This window comes from Panthera tigris, chromosome A2, assembly GCF_018350195.1.
Source record: "Panthera tigris isolate Pti1 chromosome A2, P.tigris_Pti1_mat1.1, whole genome shotgun sequence".
NCBI lineage: Eukaryota > Metazoa > Chordata > Mammalia > Carnivora > Felidae > Panthera > Panthera tigris.
Genome location: NC_056661.1, coordinates 87,530,920 through 87,556,494, shown reverse-complemented (window position 1 = coordinate 87,556,494; position 25,575 = coordinate 87,530,920). Strand labels below are relative to the sequence as shown.

The 25,575-nt window shown below is 34.5% G+C and overlaps 1 protein-coding gene across 6 annotated transcripts in view; it reads left to right on the top strand.

The window, feature by feature from the left end:
- SEMA3A (semaphorin 3A) overlaps positions 1-25,575 on the top strand; it is a 456,004-nt gene that overhangs the window by 270,641 nt on the left and 159,788 nt on the right. The window contains exon 1 of one of the 6 annotated variants that reach the window (XM_042965381.1): positions 12,543-12,638. The exons of 4 other annotated variants lie outside the window; for them this stretch is intronic. The gene's annotated coding sequence lies outside the window, so the exon portion shown is untranslated. One more of the 6 variants, XM_007076774.3, reaches the window with a different exon arrangement.

Below are 25,575 nucleotides of genomic sequence, written 5' to 3'. Positions count from 1 at the left end.
GCAACACTTGGCAAACATTAAGCCACACACTGTCTGTTTTCAGCTTGGAAATCTCTTTATGCATCAAGAGCTTTTCATGAGAATCGATTGTACACATCCAAGGAGATTCAATAATTAAATTTTTAAATGCAAGGAAGTCTGAAAATATTATCAGAGATTTTACATATATGTATGTTCTAAAGACAAGTCTATCACAATATTCACAAAATCTTAGAATAATTTTCAGTTGCTCTGTTCCACTTGAAAACTCCGTATAAAGTTTTTTGCACACATATCAAATGTATCTCATATGACTGTCACAAGTATAAACACAGCAAATGGCAAAAAAAAAGTGTAATGGCATTTTCTTATAATCCAAAATTGTCACAGCATTTGCTATTGTGCAGCCTTATTAGCATAAAAATCCCCACTGCAAAACCCTGTAACTTCCATTTAAAAATTCACCGCAGTGTTAGGCACCTTAAGAAATAATAGCAGTTGCACTTTAATTTTGTGTACTTCCTACGTTACAGAATGTCACTTTCATTTTTTTAAATGAAATGTTCGGCTTTTATAATTGGGGGGATGGGCAAAATGTAAAACAACGCATATAAAACCTGCTTTATCATCACAAGGGAGTGAGTCATCGTAACTTAGAGTACCAAGACGTGTTCGCCTTCCATAACTTATGTCAGGGCTACGCTAACAAAGCTGTTTGCACCTGATGTCTCATTCATCTTTGCAACTTGAAGACTGAAATTGCAATGTGCTTGCTGACACTTATATTTGTCATTTTCTTTCTTTTCATTTTTTCTTTTTAAAACAGTTGTTTACTTTTCTGGCTGGAACTCTCATTACGAGAAGGCATTTCATTTTTAAATAAAAATAGCCTGAAAGATAAACACCTTTAGGTCTTAATATCTGTTAACTATGAAGCTCTTTAATAAGACAAGTGATATCTTCTCTACTAAAAAGCTTTGAAGATTCATACAAAGGAATTGTTACCAGTTATGGTCAGTTTTAACAAATAGCATCCTATTTTTAAAATTGATTTCATCTTTATTACATGCATTAATAACAACATTGCACTCTGTGATCACATTGTTTTATATTCTACCCAAGAAAGTGTCATTTTTTCTGTGACTGATTAATTATAGGCTGTTCATTGTGACCTAACAGTAAAAAGGTAGAATTTTGTTTTTTAGAGCAAAGAAGAAAAATCTGAAAAAAGTATCTTTTTATTTACGAATTTTAGTTCTAATATCTCAAGAATAAAATTATAATAATTTCTATTTAAAGAAAACAATAAACTCATTAAAATTAATTTTAAAATCCTTCACTACCACTTACATTTTATTCAGTAAGCAAGGTTTATAATAAAGAGCATTTATATAGATACATAAATATAATGATTATCTCTAAAGCCCAAACTTAAAAATGCTTTTCATGTTTATTTGTTTTGGAGAGATAGAGAACAAGTGGGAGAGGGGCCGAGAGAGGGAGAGAGAGGGAATCCTAAACAAGTCCCACACTGTCCGTGCGGAGTCCAATGCAGGTCTCAAACCCACGAACCGTGAGATCATGACCTGAGCCGAAATCAAGAGTTGGATGCATGGAGCCACCCAGGTGCCCCTATGATGCCCAAATTTTAAAATGATCAACCAGTGCTATTACATGTCCTGTAGGCCAACTCACTAATTTTATTCATTATAAAATTGGGGCCCTAGATAATTCATTGTTTTTATTCTTGAGGATTTGTGGCAGAGATAGGGCCCAGGGCTTGCGTCCACATAAAGTTGTTTGAATATTTTACAATGCTCCATCGTTTTTACAGATAAAGTAAGTGATGAAGAAACTTAATGCCCCTATTTTCTTCTCTATACTGAGAAGTGTTTTTATATATTAGGAATGTTCCTTACAATTTATAATAGACATTATTTTTATCATAATACTTAATGAATTGGGGGACAATGTAGAGTTCTCAACACTGAGTATATATTAAAATCAGCTGGTGAGATGGAGAAAAATAAAATAGTGACACCTGTTTTCTACTCAGGATTAATTATATTAGCATCAACTTTTTTTAAAGCTTGTCAGGTTTGAGATCACTGTTCAGGTAGTACATAGTTCGATACAAGCTTGAACCCTCAGGAAAATAAAGCTATATATTATAACCAAACAGAAAATAAGTTTAAATCATTATCTGATAAAGTTAGATAATGAAGTAATCGTGAAAATGTATATTAAAAGATTAACTCAAATGGCAGAAAGACTCATATGTGTTGTGAACTTGTAGGTATTATGTTAGTATCCCAGTCGGCTCCACCAAATTATGAAATAAGATTCTATTTTATTAACCATCTAACTTGTATATGAAATGGTATAAATTGACATCATTTCCATAATGAGATAGCCATCATTCATTTTCTTCCAGGTTTAGAAAAATATGATGCTCTTCTTTGAGGCATACATTTATTTCTTCTGCCAGATACATTTGTAGAAAGTTTCTTCCTTTTAATCCTTGGTGTATTTGTAATATTGTCATTGTCTTTATTAATGAAAGCAGCTGACACCACAAAAGCTTTGCTGTTTTAAGCGTTAGAAATCAAAGCAATAGAACATAGATATCTGTGCCAGTATGGGGGCTGCAAACGGAACAAGTGAGTTTGTAAATACACCATGCACTAAATTAGTCAAAAGCGAGGGATATGCACATTAATTTAGTTTGAATTTTTGTAAGAGTCATTTGAATGTAAGGAAAAACAATCCAGGAGACACATTATTTTGACTTACTACTTCTTTGTTTATCTTTCCTTTTCTTTTTCAGAAGCAATGTTTTCTAATTAAACATCAGCCTGGAACATAGAATTCCAGAATTTTTTTTAAGCTTACATAGAATTATCCTTGACTTTAAACCATGTTGCCTTTATTTCTATTAGGTAGTATTTCACTTACTGAATGAGATATGGCTGTATCATCTATGGGTATTAAGACAGTAAATATGGTCAAACAAAAACAGCTGTACCCTGTCACCTATTTTTTTCTAATAATTTATAGCAATCATTTGTTGATTTAGCTTGCAGCCCACTTTTCTATTTCATTTTCTGCTTCAAAATTACAATCATTATTGAAATGTTTTTCAAAAGGAAGCCATTTCAACAAATAGTCTCAGTATTGATTGTTCTATTTTGTTTGTTTCTTGCATGTGCATTTAGAAATGGGTATTATAGTAACTTTTCTTTTAATCTCTTGGAGTGAGGTGAAGCTTGAACTAGGAAATGGAGACACTGGGAATTCTCAAACCTTCTGCATCTAAATGATGTAGAAAAATTTGTGCCAGAAGATTATCATTTCTCCCTGTCTTATTCTATTAACACCGCCTACAAATTGTATGTATTCTACTCTCCACCTCATAGTTTCTGCCTTTTCATGACTTTTATTGTCTTGGGTTCTTCTTACAACCTTCCCTCTGTGTCTGGTTGCTTGCCATATTCAATTCTCCATGTCTCTGGAGTTAAAAATCCCTGTGAGAGTAAATTTAATCTTTTCAGTTAGGATTCAATAACGAAATATTTCTACTGGAAAGAGTTATTATGCCAGACCATGTCAGAGACATACAGAGTGTAGACTTTGGCTCAGGCAGACATCTCTCATCCATTAAATTGTGGTTGCGTGATATAAAGCATGGAAGCAAACTACTGTCTTTTATTCAGAGGGATGCCATAGATGTGGTGCACACTCAGAGTTTTGATGGCTTCAATCCATATTCAGCTGCCACCTGGAGACCCTGGCCACATGGCCCATAGGTATCTTGAGGACCATATACGTCCTTGTTGGGGCAAAATCCTGAAGAGGTTTCCTCCCCTTCTATTTTTTTCCCCCAGTCAGTAATTTCTCTTCATCTTCCTACCACATCTTAGAAGATGTCTTACATTTTTAAATCTGCCTGTCTTTGATTATCCCATCATTGTGCTCTGCCAGTCACAGCCACAATCCAGAAAATCTAAATTACTTTGGCAGTATTTGTTTATTCGGCAAATAGTTATTGAGTATGCACTATGTGATAAGCATTGTTCTCTGCATTGGGGAAGCGGGAATAAACAAAATAGAGAGGAAAAAGATCACACAATACATTGTCCATGATTAACTCAACTTTGCTGTTACTTATGTATCTTGTCTTGCCCCTTTTTACTTTCCATATTTTATACAATCCAGTATCACATATGCTCATGTTTACTATATAGTCTTAAATAAATAAATAAAGTCTAAATCGGAGACTTGATACAATTATGTGTTAAACATATATTAAAATGAAGATTCTGTGTCACCTGGGCCTAATATCATGGGCATAAGAAATGTTTTAAATATTAAGAGCTGTTTACTGGATTTATTGTTTCAAAGCATGAAGGGAAGTGCTGCATAATAACCATGAGCAAAGATTGTTAAGCCAAGCTGCCCATATTATGCTCTTGAGCTATTTACCATGTATAGGTTTCTTAATAAATTTTCTCACCATAAATTAGGAATAGTAATAATAGAATATACCTCTTAGGGTTATTACTAGGACCAGCTGTGCTGATATAAAAGTGTTTGGTCTAAGATAAAAATGGCATAGGTTGAAGCAGTCATAGTTATCAGGCATTCTCTATTTCATTAGTGATAAAGTAACTTTTCAAAGACCACACAAGTTGTTAGAGCTGCATTTTAACCCTAAACTGTTGATTCCAAAATCCAAGCTTTTTTCCAGGATTCGTATGCATTCTCCCCAATGCAGAGAACAATGCTTGTCATATAGTGCACAGTCAATAACCGTTTTCTGAATAAACAAATACCGCAAAAGTAATTTAGATTTGTTATCAGCAAATCGACAAGAGTATCCTTTCTTAGGTATAGGTAGAAGCCCAAACACAAAAGAGAAATGTTTATTCAGCCATAAGAGTGTTATCTAAATACAGTCCTAATTTTCATAATTGTATAAGAAGTTCTGGAGGTAAAATTATCAGATTTATTCCAGGGATTTTGTCACAAAAAATCTTTCTATTTTACTAATAATTCGGAATAAATCATGGCAATGAATTTATCAGTGAGTTAGGGCATAAACAGAATTACAAGAAATGGTTCCTAAACTTCATTCAATACGTTAATTGAGGGATTATGCTGTTTTCCCATCGTACTTTATGAAGATATTTTGTTCAAAGTATTTCTATGCATCTCTGATACTTGAATGTTCAACATTATTAAACTGAAGTTGGTGTCACCACTGTTTATCATTTTAACTTTGCCATTTCTGAAAAAATTTCCCAAAATCCTCACTTATATAGAATAAGGACAGTTAGATTTTGGGGGCTTTGTTATATATTTGCTCTCACCATCTACTCCCTGTATTGGTTCTTTAACCGAGCCTTACAAAAAAGGTATACATATATAACAAATATAAGTAACATATATATAACATAAATAAATACATATATATATAACATGTATATATTACATATATATAACATATAGAACACACACACATACATATAAAACTTGAAACTTTAAGTTTATTCCTATAAGTAAGTATAATTTATAGGATGAAGATAATTATGTACAAAGCATATGAATCCTGGAAAAAAGCTTGGATTTTGGAATCAACAATTTAGGATTAAAATACAGCTCCAATAACTTGTGTGGTCTTTGACGAGTTACTTTGTCACTAATATTCCTTCTTTGCTTACCTAGAAAATAAATTTTAATGGTCCTTGCAGAGCACTTGGGACTTGAGTTCCTAAAGGAATTACCAGCAATTACATGAATGAATCACTTGTATTTTTCTTGGTATACTTGTATTTTCTTTGGTATACAGGTCCTAATGCAAGGTCTCAGGCTCCGTGTAGCAGCTCTCTTCCTAAGTATTTATGGGAGTTCCCAGAGGCTGTCTCATTGCGTTTTCAATAGCAAATCTAATTCAGCTAGCATGAGCTATCAACCAAATGATGCTATTACTTAGCTCTACACCTCCATTCTCCTTGGGCCTTAGAGAACTAGGTAACACAGCCACAGCTTTGCTAAGCCACCAAGTAGTGAGACCTTTTCTGGAAGTCTTCAGCAGGGCATTACCTCTAAGATCTTGAGGTGTACCAAGCTCTTTGGTTGTTTGTCGGTGAATTGGAAGTAATGGTTCCCTCCCAGTCTAACAGTCTGCTATGGAAGGAGTAAAGCTTCTACCTGTAATTTTGGCCAAAAGACAAAGTGAATGACAACTTGCTATTCCCCAATTTTTATCCCTGAATTTGTTAAGAAATTTCTTTCTTGTCCCCCTCTTCCCAGTTCCTAAAACAAATGAGGAGTCCCCAGTTCCTGAAATTGAGCCAAGTCTGGATCTCCTATTTGGCTCCAGCTGGGTACTCAGCTTTATTTTCCTCCCCACATCTACATTTGGAGAACTGTACTAATGTGTACATATGAAATTAACTCTACTGGTCACTCATGTAGGGTAAGCATCTAATTGTTTCTATGTTGACTCTTTTTACTAGAAAAAAATGGACTTAATAAATGACATTTTAGAGCAAACTTTGTATACACAGGAGCTTCTGCACCATAACATACACAAAAGTCACTAAAATATTATGTGTATAGTATTTAGTAGGAATTACACGAAGCTGAATATTCTTGCTCTTTCAGTAACCTGAAACTCAAAATATAAATATTTTATTCCGAGTAAATCCAATAAGACCCTATGTTAAATACTGTATACTTAAGCAGGCTACACTCTCCAGATGGAATTGGGGTCGGGATTAAAATTACTACGGAGCCAAGCAGTTTTTGAATATATTGTTGCTATTTTTAATGATAAGCTTCTATCAATGTGCTCGAAAATGAAGTATCAACAGCATCAAGTAAATTTAAATATTAATTCTTCCCGGATATTTAAGAAACAGAATACATTCATATCCTCTCCCTGACAATTGGTTTGTCGGAATTTTAAATATCTATTTGCTTTTGATCTGAAGTCAATATGCAAAAGTATTTTACATATGAATGAGCACACTTGTCCTCCAATTTTTCTGTACTAGTTCCAAAGTCAAAGCATAGAGATCTAGCTGTTCTTCCCATAAATCAAGGTATTTCTACGCCCTCCAAAGCAGAAAAAAAATACACAGTATACAATGAAATCATTTCATACATCGCTTCAAACCACCTATTTCCTGCACTTGCCAGCTACTTTTATAGTTTAGCAGAGTAAAAACCTTCTAACATTGGTTTTCCTAATGTAGAGGAGCCAGAACTCCTGGTGTCCCATGAGTGTGCTTGGGGTGATTTGTGCTATAGGCAGTGTTTGTAGTGTAAAGGTTGTGTGTTCACATGTTAATCTCTGAATTGATTTTGAAAGTACATCTATAAAAAGCATTCTCTTCTACTCATGCCAAAGGACAACCCTTTGTCTCAATTCTGGTGAATAGTTCTGTTGGAGCAAGCAGAATGGGGCCTGTGCTGACTTTAAACTCAGATAGCTTTGACACTTGCTAGCTCTGAGGTCCTACTCATGTTTCTTTACCTCTTTGACTGCTGTTCCTCCGATCTGTAAATTGGAATAACTCTACCTACCTCATAAAGTCCTTATAAGGATAACATATATAAAAGGTGTGAGGGTACCTGGTGTAAGGTAGAACTAAATAAATACTCATTTTTCTTTTACTCCACAAAATGGTCTACAGTAAAAATATTTCAATACCAATATTTGGTGCAGTTTTGTTAGCGGGAATAAATGTGGCATCACTATAATCCTTAACAGTATACTTTTACTGTAAGGTTACAGTACCTCAGATTTTATTAAGATCTCGCAGCTATCTTTTGTGGTTTCAAAAGCCATAAATTATTTCAGAAATAAATATAGGTCAAGAATCAGTCATATCTTGAGGATCAACTTAGGATCTTTATGCCTCTTTTTATTCCTTCTAGTGTGAAAATTGATGCTTTCTACTGTGGGACTTTTGTTCCCTCCATTTCAGTGTTTCTTTTCTGGCTTTCTAACAGCAAAATGTCCAAAATATGAAACTCAAAATACTGAGCCCATTGGAACACAGTTGTCCACACCCAGCTTGTATATAAGTAATTACCTGAAGCTAGTGGTTAAACCTGGGTATTTTCAGTCCTCACGTTACTAGAACGATTAATGCTTAGAGTGCATCAAGAGCTAAAAAAGCCTAACTGTATTTTTTGACAGTTTATTCTGTCATTGAATTATAGTATCACTAAGTAACACACTTCTCCAACTGCAAATTGCCTTAATGTTGAATGCTTTTCTCTAACTGGTGTGAGGAGGTGGTGTTCTAATTTTATTTCCCCCACAATTACTATGTCAGCTCTCTTGGAAATACAGCAAGGAGAGACTGATAGAGCTTTATGTAGGAGTTGTGCATCCAAAATGTTTCACTATTTAATAGGATTTATGTGTAATATTTCCTAGGGAAAAATACATTTGTAAAGATGAGTGCTTCCCCCCCTCAAAAAAAACCCCACCCTATTTCTTTTAAATTACCATAAAATGAAAAAAGTAGTCTGAAATAGGTGAGTTCTTTGTTTTTTATTTGTTACTTATTATTATTATCATTTGTTGTTGTTGTTGTCCTTGTAAGGTTTAGCAATTTTGAAAGGACTGGGTACTTCCATGGGTGTAGAAACAATTCTTTAAAGTCACCACAACTGTATCAAGCACTAAAAGATCAGTTAGAATTCTGTGACTCTTGGACCTTTAAAACCTCGGTAAACAATTTCAAGTGGCTATTCACTATGCCCAGTGGCAGATTGTTTCAGTGAGTTTTTGTAAAAAGGGGAAATTGGGCAAAACTTCCTGTCCTTTGGGGAAAAAATTAAAAAAGCAAAATATTTTGAGTTAATAATAATGCAAAAAATCATTGCTTACCAGATCCAGCAAGTCAAATGAGGCTTGCTTATGAAATTACAAACTCTTACAGAGGCCAGCTTTAAGAATTAGACCATAAAATTTTTGAGTGACCTTAGACATAACAGAACTATAGATCTAAGTAGGCTGAAGATGATGAGAATTAATAAGATACTGGCCCTATCATCTGACTCCAGAAGAGGAGTTCCATCATATGGTAATATTTTAAGAAGATCCCCCTGATTATTCTGTGTCCAGGGCATTGAATGGTGTAGTTGAATTTATTTAGTTATGTTGCATGAGTCCAAGTAAGAGGATAGTGTCTTGAACTGGATTGTTAGTGGTAGCAATTGAAAGGTGTCTGTGAGTTTGAGATGAACTTTAAGGGTAGCATTGACTGTGACTTACTAAATTTGGGTAATTGCAACAACTGTGCACTTTTCTCTCAATTTTCCTATAGTTAAAGTCTCAAAGATTCCCTCAGGCAGAATATTAAAGTTGCTTGAACTAACTATGTGCTCTGGTTCTTCAGAAAAGATGGCTAGTGCTACTTTTACACACACACACGCACACACACACACACACAAACTCCATTAAAGTAAGTCAGCATGCAAAATGTACCTTTTGACTTTTTGCTAGCAGATCCACTCTACAGAGTCCCCTTAACCTTGCTGGGTATTAGTCAGTGTGTGGTCATCAGCAAACTGTACACAAAGTCTCAAATTAGCATTCAACAGGTTCTGAACTCAAGACCTTTTGAGATCCCTACAGATGTTATTCATCTTTCAATGATAAAGTATGATATTTCATGGGATGTAGACATTTTCCAGTATGGAAAAAAGTTAATAGCTATTGGTTTAACCTTCATTTTTGAAAGTAAACATACAAATTGTAAAATTTCATTATAAGGATTTTGGAGAAGTAGCAATACCAGTGTGAAGGAAAAATAGATTTTCATACTCAAAGGAATTTTGATTAGCAGCCCTTCTCATGCCATTCAAAAGAGTGCATTTTTGCCTATGCAAATATTCCAGATAATGTTAAAATTGCATAGAACATTCACTCACTTACTCAGTATATACCAAGCTTGAAAATTACAATGCTGATTGCTAATTTGGGGAGAATTTAAACAAAGGATTCTATACGTGTGCTTTAAGTCAGTGCTGGCATACAGATTGAACATTTCAAGTCTGGTTATCCACCTTTAGGTGAAAAGGTTAGCTCCAAGTAAGGATTTGGTCTTGATATTGTTATACAGAGTCCTTTAACAAAAGAAATTGAGACGTTCTTGAAAGGATTAACATTTTATGGGTCAGGATGGAGGACTATGACTTTCATTCAAATAAATATATAAGGAAGAAATCCTATGGCTGTAACACACAGCTGGTGAAAAACATAATATTCCCACATACATTTCATGTCTTTTTGACATGTGTATCTTCACTGTATACAGACTTATATGCACACAAACTTTCCCACAGAAACATGCCACATACGTAGAATTGGAATGTGTATTTTACAAATAATCCCTTCACAGACAATTCAGGCAATAAATACTAAGCTAAGTAATAAAACTATCCTTTCCTGTGGCTCGCTCAGTTATGCAACATTGATCTAAATAGTGTTTTTTTAAGAAATTATTTTGTAAATACTTTTAAGGCATAGAGTGACCCAGGGATGCTATCATAGCTCTAACAATAGCATTTCTTGTATTTTTATTATTTTTTTAACAATAGCATTTAAAGGTCACACTTTACGGGGTTTGTGATTACCTGTAGGAGGGAAAGTTTGGAAAGAGCACTTTTCTGCTATAAGGCTTACAGATGGAGACTTTAAAATTAAATTGAATCCAAATAATTCAGGAGTCATGATACTTTGGTCACGTAAAGATGTATAAACCCCATTATTTCTTTTTTTCCCCCCTGATGTATCCTATAAATACTGGTAACCATTGATTCCAGAGGATGATATGAAAAAAGTGAACAAAAAACCCACAATAAAAGGTCTTGTTGTAATTTATAAAATTCCAGTTGGAAAGAAATTGTCTAGAAGCCTTAAAAAGTTGGAATCATTATAACATCTTCAGAAAGAAAAGACGCTAAAGATATTTAGACATTACATCATTCTTTTTCTTTTTAAGTTAGCCTAAGAAATATTTAGGAGCAGGTATTTTACATGTAGAGTTACAGAGGCAAAAAAAAGTCATAGACTCTTGCCAGTAGCTCCATCATAAATCAGATGTAGATTTAATATGATATGCAGAACAAAAACTGAGCTTTCAGAATCTTCCTTAACCCTACAGTTAAACTGGATGTATTTGAAAGTAATTATATTTTTCTGTTTAAATGTAAGGCAAATGTTACCAATATAACTTTAAATCTCAGATCTCATCATCAAATAGAATGCACACTTTTAAAACTTTTCTTGGGTATTTTAGAGTAGAAATATATTTAAAACATTTTGACTTCAATCATTTTCATTCTCCCTACATAATTAAAATAAGCTAATGAGCATACAGAAGAAGGAAGTGTTAAAGCTGAGAACTGCATTTGGTAACTTCTTAAGGGCATATTTGATACAAGTTGACACAATTTCTCATCTACCCAAGAGAAATTCCCCAACTGCAAAAGATGGCCTATTTGAGGTCAAGTGTTTTTGTCAAGTTATTTGGAAAGAACGAGGCACACCTGCCCAAAGCACATCAACTTCTTAAAATATAGAAGCTATAGACTAGGAAGGTATAGAGTTGATGAAAGCTAAAATACATTCAAATTCTCCCAGAAACTTTGGAGTAACTTAAAAAAAATCTATGAAAACCTAATGGGACTTGAGCACATTTGAGTCTAATTAAAAGAGACACTATTTTATGTAGTCCTGGATATGCTGATCCAACCATAGGAGGAATCCTGCATAATGAAAATCTTGCATGGGAAAGAGTGTTGATAGATAGGTCTTGAGTTGGAAGTATGAGGTCACTAGTTTATATCCTGAGGAGAAACCTGGACATAGTCCATGAAAAACAGCTGCTTTAGTAAAATGTAATGTCTTGCACACAAATGGAATTAAACTAGCTACTGTCATTTTTAAGGATTCCACAAGTCTCAAAGAGAGGTGGACATTTGGACTCAAGCATTTCAGACATGCTATTTCAGCATGAAAATATAATTTTCCTTGACATAAATCAATAACGGAAAAAAAAATACATTGCAGTCGGAGTACATACTTTATGACTTGAATTATTTACATTTATTGAGACTTACTTTATGGCCTAGAATATGAGCTATCCGGGTTTCATGTTTACTTGAAATGGCTGTATATTGTATTCTTGTTTATTGCAGGTATTTTACAAATGTCAACGAAGTCAAGAAGGTTGATAATCTGTATCCTTTCTGTACCTTTACTATATACATATATACTTGGAAGGGTGGTCGGCCAATTATTTGAAGACGATTGTTGAGATCTCTGAATATAACGGTAGATTTGCCTCTCTGTGTAGTTCCATCGATTTTTACTTATGTACTTTGAGGCCTTTTCCTTAGGCGACTAAACATTTCCGACCGTTATGTTCACTTAAAAAAAAAAGTAAACATTCAGGGTCTTTTTTGCCCCTGTCAGCCCGCGTAGAACTGCAGAGATCTCGCGAGATCTGGCTTTCTCTGGGCAGAATGTTCCGGCTCCTTGGCGGAGTTGGGCTCCGGTCCTCTGTTCCCGGAGGCTTTTCTGAGTCCGCTTACGTCTCGCCTGGCTCACCCTGCACTTCCGTTAAATGCTGGTCTGTCTTATTATTTTAATATGTTTACAAGGGTATATTATTTATCATTTTAAAAAGGGATACTTTTTAAAACCCAAAACACCGCCCATCCCCCAGTATTAGCTCCGTAATGGATGTTTCCTACAGCGCCAGTCAGAGAGAGCCAGGCTGTACGCGGGTAGGTAATTCACGCTCCCCGCCCCGGGGCCCGTGGGGGGAGGGGTGTGGGTGCTCGTGCCCGGTTTCCCTGCACCCGCCGTTCTGGGAGCTGGCCTGGTGGACTCAGGAGTCACAGGAACAATAAAGCCACTGCACAGCAGAGGGAATCAGGTTGCCCGTAGGCCCAGCTGTAGATAAACCAGCTTGGGACATACAGCAGGTGCTCAAAAAGCCACTTGGGATTTAGAAGCTGCTCCCTGAGCAGGCTTTGCTGGAGGTTTTTCTACACCAACTCCTTCCCGTGCCAGGGACAACGCTGTGTTTAAGGAGTATTTCAAGGTAGCCAGCCAGCACTCCCAGATGCATGATTAGGGAGTAGAGGAGTTCCAGAATTTGGTGCAGGTGTAAAAGGGGCGGTACCAAGAGCGGGGCAGTGAATAGCGCCCTAGATGTGAGTTCTAGGCCTCACTGGGCCACTGCTTGACTTTGAGACTTGGGTGTTCTCTTAGTATTGGGGTCTGCCTTTCTGATCATTGTTCACAAGGCTTACTTTCCCCAGTAGGCTGGCAGCAAGGCTCCTCATCCTTGAGAAGGGCCTGCCAGCTTGGCTGGCGGGAGGATTCTGAATGCAGTGATTAATTAGCCATGTCAGCCAAGGGTGCAGGAGGGAGGAATGGCCGCAAGTGTGCTAAGAAGTTGTCCTCTCCCATCTGAATGCTTAGTCAAGACTGGTTCTGCTTGCTTAGCAAAACATCATGTGACAGGGACACAAGCTGATGGCCAGCACACAGGACTGTGCTACAGTCTTGTCAACTGCCATAAAGCCCCAGCCAGGCTCAACACACAGGACCGGGTGCCCTCCTTCGCTGGGCCAGCTCTGGGAAGGGCCCCCCACTCTCACCAGGACAGACGGACACCTGTCAGTCCTAAGGCCTGTATATATATCAGAGTAATGATATAGCTATGTGCATATATCTGATATATGTTACAATACATACAATAGTTAAACTATATGCCATTTTACAAGAAAGTCTTGGTCAAAACTGTACAGATACAGATACATTTTAAAACCAAAAAGAGAAAAAAACAAAAACCAAGCACTCTTTTGAAACTCATACAAAACATAAAGTGACTTTTGTTTTACTTTTCATTTCTAGACATATGATTGCAATTCTAGGAAACTGTCCTATTTTTTTTTCAGACAATGCCTAATAATCATTAGCTGAATTAGATATTAAATATTTGTTACACCAATTTCCTAATCTTTTTTGGTTTCTGTTTACCTTATATTAAAAATAAGTTAAAATCAGATGAAGGAATCTACCAAAAACATGGGATGTCATTATTACAATACTGTTACCCTCCAAAAATATACAGGAATTGAAGGCAAGATGACAGCACAAAGAAAGGAATTGGTCTGCATTCACTTTTCAGAACAATTAGCCTGGAAAATGTCTATCATTTAAAAATTATTCCAACCAAACTATTTTCTCCGTTTAATATCCTAGTATTTATCAATAAGTAGCATTTTTAGTAATCAGAGTCTTCTATTAATATGGTAGTATCTCCCTGAATATTTCTTGAAAATAGGAGTGCTTTTACATTAAAAAAAATATATATCATACAAGGTTGGGAAACATCAGGTTTAGTAGTTTCCTTATGTAAATTTACCCACAGCTAGACCTCCAAAAGTCTTTTAAGGTCTTAATTTGAAGTATAAAATAATATATGCAGTATTCTCCCACATTCCAGCTTCTCATGGAATACTTTATTCCATGGAGCATCAGAGGAAATTAGTATTTTATGGAACACACCAGTATAGGATCCTTCATTCATTAATATGTATGCTTGCTTTCACTGGGCAAAGAGATAACTTCAGCAGTTCTTGATGTATAACTAATGGCATGTAAATGTCACAGAAAATATGTTCTAACTTTTGTTTGGAATATTCAAGATTGTGTATGCTTTTCCAGTTTAGCAACTGTAGAAGGTAGGGAGGAAATAAAATTCTCTATAATTAAAATTAAATTTCACTAAGGTAGTATTTTGAACCCCAAATAGTATATGTGCATTAAAGGGAAAGCTCATTGTGGAATTGCTTACTTAACAAAACAGAAATATGTTCAGTAAAAGATTGGCCACAAAAATAGTGTAAGACCAAGTATAAGCATCCATTTAAGCATAGAAATTAAAAAGTGCGTATTTTTATCTTTTATGCATTTATCCTTCGGTAAGAAAATATGCATTTGTATCCCTATTTTGTTGCCCTCACATGATTATAAGGTAAGAGTTCCAAGGTCAGTGATAACTCTGCTGCAGTGTATATTAAATCAATGTGTGTATTTTTTCTGAATGTTACAAATCAACTACTGATAGTTCAAAAGCTCTCCTTTTCTTTGATGTCTACAAAGATGATAACCAACTGTATGTATGTGGATGATGTGTCTTTCCTGATAGACCGTCTTTTGATTTCGCTTCTGTTGATAATTGGTACTTTTGCAATAAGAGCATTCTCAACTACCTGAATCAAGACTTTCATAGCAATATCACTTACTGGTTCTTGACAGCTAATGAAGTGGCAAAGCAGGGCTGATAAACTCCAGAGCCTATCAAGAGAGTTGAGTGTAACATTTTTTAGATTCTGATTTCCTAAATGAGGTGGAAGTCATTAAGTTCATCAAACAAACTCAGCTATGAACTTTTAAACTACTTTCTTGAGTTTTTAAAGTAGAATTTCTTCCCTTTGAGTACTTAGAAATGATAAAACAACAGTTACAATTGAGAAAACTAGAAATTTTTTTCCTTGATTTTGTAATTCTGGTTTTTACCACTTTTTGAGTCTTACCAGGAGTGGCATTTAGCCTAACAAGAAACAAATGCCTGTTTTAGATAATTGCCTTACAAGGAAATAAAAAATTAAAAGAAATATTTAAAATCTTGGAAATGTTATGAAAAATGTTTTGCCACTTTGGAACACAGCAAAATATAAGACCTTCTAAAGCAAGTTTTCTGAGGTGGGAGTACATAGGTTCCTATTTTTATAACAATTTATTGATTTGAAGAGAAATTAAAAAAATAAATACCTGTATTTGAAGAAATATTCTAATTTTAAAGATAGAAAATAATTGTCAATTATTTAATCCAAAACTTAGTAGTAACAGTAATATTATAAAGAAATAATTGGCAGAGATAATCTTTTAACTATTTACATGCAAAAGAAACAAGTAACAGGAAAAGGTAAGAATTCAGAAATTGGGGACCTTAGATAATGTTATATGACTCTTTCATGCTCACATGGAACTGCTGTGAGGGTTTCATTAGAACTTAATAGCACTAATAACACTTTCTCTCCCTGTGTCTTGAGGCAAATTTTCCCATTATTCTCTGTATTCAAACTAATGGAGAAGTCTCATTTTGAATGTGTGTTAAGGCAGGGATTAAAAGGAGATCATATGTCACTTTAAACAACGTTTATTATTTATCATTTATTTTAAAATTTTTATTAGTGTTTTGGTTTGGTTTTTGTTGTTTTATGAAAGGGAAATGGTAATGTTTTTGATGAAGTGTAGAAGCAAGTTTAATAAAAAAATTGACTGATGCTGCTTTTTTTGCCCATTCTAAAAGAGATAAATCGGGTTCTGAATTAGACTTTTGTTCTAGGGGGGATAAATGTCTGTGTGCCCTGCATTGGTCCAGAGAATGTTCATTGTTGAATGTTGAATGTTGAATGCCTGTTGTCTGTTGTCCTCCTGTTCAGCCCAGAGATGCAGCTTGATTTTAATGAGCCCTGGGAAAGCAAGGATTTTCAATAAACATGCTGGATTCTTAGTTTCATTCTAGGGAATCACTGAATTGTCCTCAGGGCTCTTAAATCAATCCTGGCTCACATTATCTTTAATTTTAATCTCCAAATATTCCAAAACATGACCCAGTCTTAGAATACACTTATAGCAGAATGTGTTTAGAAAATAAAATTGAACAATTTTAACTTGTCTCATTTTCTATATAAGATAAATTTTTTTAAATTATTATTTCTTTCTGTACAAAGTAAATTTTAGAACTAATACTGTGAGATAATTTTTGTAAAAAAAAGAAAATATTTGGGCAGTGTAGAATATAGGAAAACTTAATTTGCCCAAATTATCTATGTAATAATCAATCCCCCCTTTTATTTATGTATATAGAAAAATTATAGAATGTCAGTGAAGTCTTATAAACCTACTTCATTAAAGCATCTGACTTCTTTTGATTAATAATTTCTGAAATGTGCCCACTCCAAAATTGAACACATTATTAGGGGAAACATAATGTGTCATCATTAATAGGATTATTATTGTCACTAAGATCAGAATAGACTCAGAACATATTGTATGGTTTCATCTAGAGATCTTTTGAGTTCATTGGTTTTCAACAAACACCCTCCTCTTCCATCTCTCTTCCACCCCTCTGCAGGAAATCTGATTCAAACAGAATCCTTTTATGGGCAAGCCAGAAGCCTTCATAATCAAAATGTATCTATTCTGGTTAAAGCAGTGGGACATGCTTAGGTATGCCATATGAATGCTCTCCCTATTCCCTATATCCCCCTCAAAAGACAATAAAATAAGCTCTCAGGTGAACCAACTTCTACTTTAACTGACAAACTCAAATTGTGTTTGTTTGTGACACCCAGACACCATGCAATTTGGAGAATGAAAAGACTAGAGGAATAAGGGGAGCAGGATAAGATATGGGTAATCTAACCCACATACCCTGTTGTACACTCATAAACACGTTCATTTTATCCACCTAATCAGAAATTCATCTACTCATTCATTTGATAAACATGTAGTAAATATCTTTTGTCCACAGAATCTAAGTTTTAGGTAATTCCTATCCCCAGCCACACAGACATGCTCCTCTGATTTGGTTACTGGATTGATCCTTGAGAGTGTCCATATGATCTCCTGGACTTTCTTGTGACCTTCTCTCTCTTCCAACTCTAAGAAATAGATTCTTACCTCAGTCAAAAAGGGACACTCATGAACACTAAAGTAAATATGTTCTCTGGAATGGTCACACTTCAATGTATCAGTTCTTGTCAGTGAATAAGGAAGGTTTCTTTCCTCCCATAAGCATATCATGGAGTGGAAATGATGGAAAAATACGGATGAAATACTCATTTTCTTTCTTAAGTAAAAGCTCATTTTCTCAACATTAGAAAAATTCAGAGAAATTCTTAAGCAGTTTTTAAAAAATTCTTACAGTGGGTATATATAAAAGATAACATGTAATAAGTGGTTTATAGCTATTTAATTCTCCATATGTGAATATTGTCCACAGTTTTGTTACTGGAAAATTAAAGTATATAGTGTATAAATGTTAGAAAACATTTGCTTTCTTATAGCCATTTGGAATATGACAGCTATTTCAAGAACACACTGAAATATATGCTATGGTATGTGTAAATGATTGACCAGAACTGTCTGATAAATCAGACTTTCAGGTGTATTCTTTAGATAGGCTTCTTTTTTGTTTTCTTTAACTTTGTTAATGATAATACAATTCTTGCTACTCATAGGCATTTAATGAACATTTACTGGTAATAGAAACCTGCCTGTAGAGGAGCCTCATAAATAATTAAGACATAAAGACAGAATCAAAAACAGAGTTTCGATCTCTGGATTACTAGCCTATCACTCAATGCACTAAATTAAACCAGTGTGAATTATTATAAAAGAAAGATCTATACTTTAATTGGAGACTTTTACTGACTAATCATCTTGCACAGAAATAAGTGATCAATTGTAATACAGGGTTGTATTAATCACTTTTAGTCACATTAAAACATTTAGTTGCTTTATCTAATAATGATATTTAAATTCATTTTTTTCCAAGAAGAAGTAAAAATTAGTATCTTATATTAGGTTTTTTTTCCTCATAAATCGTTAGCAGCTTTTATTTTTTGAGCAGATACTTGTACAAAAACTTATCAAAGATCAGGCAGAAAAAAATTAGAAAATTAAAGTCTTGAGTTTTCTAGAGATTTATTTAGAAAGAACATTAAACTAAGAGCCAGGAGAATTTATTTTTTTTTTAACGTTTTTATTTATTTTTGAGACAGAGAGAGACAGAGCATGAATGGGGGAGGGGCAGAGAGAGAGGGAGACATAGAATCAGAAGCAGGCTCCAGGCTCTGAGCCATCAGCCCAGAGCCCGATGCGGGGCTCGAACTCACAGAGTGTGAGATCGTGACCTGAGCCGAAGTCGGACGCTTAACCGACTGAGCCACCCAGGCGCCCCATAGCCAGGAGAATTTAATATAAACCTGGCCTCTGCAACTATTCATTGTAAAGTCATTTATGCTTTTTTGTAAATGAAAGTACTCAGACTTTATAGTCTAAAGGTTTTTTTAGATCTCAAATTCAATAATTAATTAAGTAGATGGTTAGCCATTTCTTCTACAGATAATTAGACTCATATAGCACTGTGATCACTTTATATATAATAATCCGCTGTATGTATGTGGTTATAACAGTACCTTGCATTCAAGTGTTACTTGTGATGATGATGGTGGTGGTGGTGGTGGTGGTGGTAATGCCACCTTTGTACTTTAGGTGTAATTTCACTTTTTATGGACATTTTCCTATAATAGCCATATGGATTCCTAGAGTTTGTTTCTGTAATTAAGCATTTGAGGATACAACTTTTATGATTTGTTAACCTTTTGATTACTAATTCGATCCTACCTGGAGTATATGAAGGTAAATGCCAGATTTCAGCATTCCGTCTCGAAACATTTCATGCTTTTGCTATATTGGACATGTTTTCTTACTAATTTGTGGTTTGATATTTCTTTGGGGTTACTTCCTGTCTTCATTTAAGACCAATATTCTTCTCTGTTTTCTTATTCTTTTCTTTTTTCCATGTGAGATTCAAAGGAAAGTGATAGAGTAAAAGTGCCTTTTTCTCAGCTTGTTTTGTAGAAAATTATTCTGGAGGTAGCACTAGCATGGTTTGTTAGTGTAAACCTACGGAGGAAGTTCTGTTAGAATATAATTATAATAAAGGAAGAAATTATGAGGAAATGAATTATGACACTGACAATGAGGATGTAAGCAAAGGAAAATACACAAGAAATTATTGTAGTGTTTAACAAAGTGGAGTGATGGATTGGACCGATGGATGATGAAGAGGCTCTGGGTTACATGATTGAGTGATACCTGCATCTAGTTTTAAACATACAGAAAGGTGATGATGTCAGTAATGGAATGAAGAAAAGGGAGTGAGTTCTGTTCAAGTCCTGCAAACTCTGACATGTTTGTACAATATCTACATAGAAGTATTTGGTAAGCCCTTGTTTGGTCTTCAGAGGGAAATCTGTCTTGGAAGATAGACATTTAAGACGTCAAAGTCCTGCTAGTGACCGAGAAATACCTGTAGAAAAGATTACCCATGGAGTTATTACTGTGTAAAAAAAGATCAAGTACAGAGAAAATAAGATAAAGATTTAAGAGACTACCAACTAAGGTGAGTTATGTAATAGTAAGAAATAACCAAACTTACATTTTTTTTCTCAATAATCTGTTCTTAGCATTCTCAAAGATTCTACCTTCTTAGAGATAGAATAGGGTAAGACTAAAAGAACCGGCCCCAGGTGTCAGATGGGAGTGGATATCTTGACTTTCTACCACATAGTATCTGTGACCTAGGATATTTCCAATATCTGTCTGAGAAAAAATGAGACTGAGAACTGTCACCTCATAATCTTGTTATGAAACTTTTAATGAATATACCTATAAGTCATTTAGCAGTTTTTGGCAATAGTAGGCAATTAAAACTGTACCTTATATTTTACCTTATTTCTGTCTCCTGATCATTATCATGTCCTGTGCATGGAATGCTCTGCCACACCTCATCCTGCTGGTCAAAATCATACGTTACACATTTTTTTAAGGCCAGGATTAATCGCCAAGCTCTTTCTCCAATGAGTATCCACTTTTCCATGAGGCATTAATTTCTCCCTCCTCTTAACTTTCTTAGCTCTTATTATTCTTCATGCTGTTCATTTAGTTTTTGCTTCTTTGAGGGAATTTGTCTTTCCATCAAGATTTTATTACTCTTTATATTCCACATACTTCTTAGCCAATGCCTGTGTATTATACACAATAAAGACTGGGTATGTGCTTGTTGAATTAGATTAGTCTGTAGGAAGTAACTCTCCATACATATGTTTCACATTGTAAAAAGTGAAAAACAGATTAATATCACAGATAGGCCTGCTCTTGAGTTTTACAAGCATATTTGAGGAAAAATACATTGTCTCTCACTGACAATATAGTTTCTTTGTGTGGTATCTAGAAGCTTAGAAACTGGGTTTGCGCTGGTAACGGACCTTTGCTTGTCTAAAACTCAAATGTGGGCACCTTGTACTTTGATTAGGGAGTCTCTCCAAGTCAACTACAAATAAGAAGCACCTGAGAAGAGAAGGGAGAGTCCTGCCATAAATTCAATGTGTTAGGAGACATTAGAGATCAGACCCTTGGCAAATATAAATAAATAAGTTGGAAGAACTTGGAGAAATGTTCTACGCAGAGGTGGGGGGATTGTGTTTTACAGAGTGTTGTGGCGTCTGGCATAGACTGGAGAAAGTAGTTAATGTAAAAGTTACCATCGGACCAGGATGTAAAAATTGGATGCACATTTCAAGTATTTACTAGTAATGAAATTAGAAGATAGATTTTTCTAAGTATATTTGAACAATACATACCACACTTTGTGAACTGAGAGCATATACTCAGCATCACCAAATAAATAAAAGCATGTAGATACCCACTAACATTAGCTGTATCTATGTAATGACAAAATACACTGGCTAGAAATGCTGTGAGTGGAGTTCACCATTCACACAATTTATCTTAGAGAAGCAGTTGCCAAACATGTCTGTGGAAAGGTACTTCCCTTCTGTGTAATAGTCTTTAAAAATAAGTCCTTGGTGAAATAAAGTAGTAAAAATAAGGTGAATTTTTCTACAATATAAATTTATCTGTATCCAAGGATTATCCTTTTTGTGTGCTGCTTCTTGCTCTTTTTATTAAATAAAATGCCTCTTTTTTGTATGAAATGATATGACTGTCAATAGTACTTGTTTCTGTTATTTTTATAATGCAGCAAAAAGTTGCCAACTTTTATTTTAGCTCCTATTTTGCTTTAGAAATAATTTAGTTTTTGAAATTTAAAAAATAATCTAGGAAGCACTGAAATACAGCATCTAAAACTTTGGACCTCAGTGAACCTTCCAGTATTTACAAATATCTAGATATAGTCATCATTTAGTCAAAATATTTGGCTTCCTATAGATCCAGCCTTTGACTACTTTAAATGGGATCTTTGTTCTGTGAAAGGACAAAGTTCAAGTTATAGAAAAAGGACATGAGGCTAAAGCCATGAATGAATACAGGCAATTAATTTGAATCCAGTAACTGATGGCATCCTATTACCTTTCATGGTATAAAACTTAGAAGAAGGGGTAAGGAAAGAAGAGAAAAAGAGGAAGGAAGAGCAAGAGAATGAGAAACAATAATGGAAGTCAGAAATATAAAGAACAGAGTGGCTATTGTTTGATTTTGAAGGTCAAACAGTTCCTCATCCTATTATAAAAATGTCTAGTTCTGGGCGGTCTGACATTCTAGAAATTTGTATTCATTTCATTGCCTTTTGAGAATCTGACCTGGTTATTGCAATACAATAACCTGTAGAAATCTATTTTTGTCCTAACGATAATCAGAACACCACAGGAACTATCCAGCTTTATTATGTAGAGGTCAGTAGTCATGTATGATTTTGATATAAATTTTCCCATTATTTTTTTTCATTTCATACATTAAAATAAACATGAGAAGAACATCAGCTCGTAAAATAATTTTTTAGTATCTTAATCTACTGATAATAATTACTAACAGTGTCTTTTTTTCTTTATTCAAATAAAGCTACATAGATTATGATGAATTCAGGAAAAAAGGCAGATCTCAAAATTTATAAATAAATAAGTAGAATGAAAATTAGAATTGACATGGGGGCCACCTGTGTGTGGCTCAGTAAGTTGACTGACTGACTCTTGATTTCAGGTCATGATCTCACAGTTTGTGAGATGGAGCCCTGTGTTGGGCTCTGCACTGACAGCCCCAAGCCTGCCTAGGATTGATTACCTGCCTCCCTCTCTCTGCCCCTCCCCAGTCACTTGTGTGCTCTCTCTCAAAAATAAATAAACTTTCAAAGAAATAAAGATGCATTAGAAAAGATCATGGTTCTTCTCCCATAATTAGTTGGTGGGATCCTCTAATTAAAATACATCAATTATAGTTTCATTTCTTCTTTTGCTCATGTTATTACATTAAAAATAGATATATGGACTTTATATATATGTGTCCTGAATTTCATAAGACTGTTTTTTGGAATTATATCACAAGAGAATGTAATCTATTTGTAACTGAACACTCTGCTGCTTGAAATCATATGAAATGATTCCCATCCAGAACATCTATATACACTTAATGCTTACTGTCTCCATTCTCTTATAATGGTGATAATAGCACTATTGAGCAAAAACTATTTACTCTTTGATTGGTATAGCTTCCATTTTGTCATTAAACAAATTGTAGACGCTAAATCATTTTTGGAAGCTGAAATAAATAGAATGCTTATTTAATCACCTTTCGTATTTCAGAATAAAAAGTTCATTAAAGAGTGCTTGTTTGAAATGGCACTTTTGATTACAATTGTACATTGACTTCTCTTTATGGTTGCCACAACGTGTAGAGGTTGAAGCAATGTCTCAACCAGGAAAAAGCTGAATTACACCAGAAAGAATTAGTGTCTTTACATGCTTTGGTCTACCAGATTCATTATAGTCAAATTGATTCTGTAGAAGTTTAGATTGTTCTCTAATGTCTGTTGCTATTTTCCTGGATGTGAACATAGGCAAGATATGAAAAGGTAGTGGAATATTAAACATTTTACATTTCTGAATACTTATTTTAGTTCCAATTCTAATTTATGTCACACTAAGAATTATAAAATAGAAGCTGAAAAGAAAGTCCTAAAATTCTGAAGGAGTAGAGTCAAAGTTGAAGTTATTTAATATCAGGTATAGCTGAATGTATCTACATATAGGAAAAAAATAACAAATTTAAAAAGGAAAACAGAATATTAAAGAATATGAGATCTATCTAGATTTAGAGAAAACGTCTCTGATTTTAACCTAGGTATTTTTTTCCCTGGAAAGTATTGAGATAATCTAAGCAATCTAGAATTTGCTGTGACTCAGTGTCATGAGAGTCTCAAAAAGACTCTTTTCTTGGTTGTAATGAAATATAAAAAGTCCTTGATAGAGAGGAACATCTAAAGAAATTGGAGCAAAAAGGAATGATTAGGCAAAATCAAGTATATTTGAAAGTGATGGAAAACACAGCTGCTAACCCATACTCCAGGAAAATATTGTCTCTTTGTTTAATGAAATGATCTAGCACTAACATATTTTTAAAGCGTAGTTTGTTTCCGTAGTGATGTCATACATAAACCACTAAAGACTTTTCTCTAAGTTGTCTGTACTGAGTAACCAATGATTCTCCCTGAACGAATTTACAAAATTCAACCTGTAATGTATTTTTTTAATTGGGTGCATGTTTTCATTGTTTGGAATTATAATATAGATAGGTACTACATTTATTATTTAAAATTTAGGTTATAGAAATTGGCAAACCAAAAAAATATTTCACTGTTTTTAAAAGGACCTTTATATTTCATACTAATGTAAATCGAAAGTATATTGGTTTTCTTTATCCCTTTACAAAATGATAATGCTAATGAGTTAGCATATATGGTAAGATAGGTAGAAAAAAAATTTTTTTTTCAGTCTGCTACATCTGGACCTTAATTTCCTACTTCTGGTCAAAAAGATTGAACATACTACTATTTCACCTCTACTTATACACATAGGTGATTGTGTGCTTTACTATGCAAATTATTGTTCTAAGTATTTAACATGAATTACCTAATTTCACCTTCACAGTAGCTCTTAGAAGATATATTATTAACCCCATCTTCCAAAATCTGAGGTCCAGGTAGCATAAGGAATTCATCCTAGTTTGCACAGCTAGTAAGTACTATGATGATACTTGTGTTCTTACCTGTAACTGGATGACTCTGCGTTCTCTAGGTATAGTAGTTGTCTTCCCATAACTTTTTCCACTCGATGCTTAGACCTCCCTTATATAGTTCTGTGTGTTTCCAATTAAAATTCACCTTTGTGTCTCTTGAAGGACCCTCCTATTGGTTAATATTTATGTAATTGTCTTGGCTTAGATTTACCTGACTTTTCAGTTTGTCTAGCTCCCTGTAGTTTTGTTTCTCTTGTGTTGGCGGGGGGGGGGGGGGGATTATTATAGATTTTATAATTGGAAGGAATACTGAAGGGCACGTTCTCTATTTGATAATTATTATCTCTTTGAACAACCATTAAGTCAGTCATTGAACATGTCCAGTAATGTACCCTTGCCTTTTACAGTAGCCGTCCTCACACAGCTCAGGATGCCGGAAATTTCAGTCTTATATTCATTCTCTGTAGCATTGAGTATTTGCAATAATTCGGAAAGTGGTGACAGGATGACATTTAAATTCAGATACCATGTAGTGAATTATGGTTTTTTCTCTCTGGAAACTAATAGCTCTCATTTATTTCAGACGTCACTCATGTGAATGAAATTCTCAAATTGATTCCTTCCTTCCCTCCCTCCTTCCTTCCTCCCTTCCTGCCTTCCTT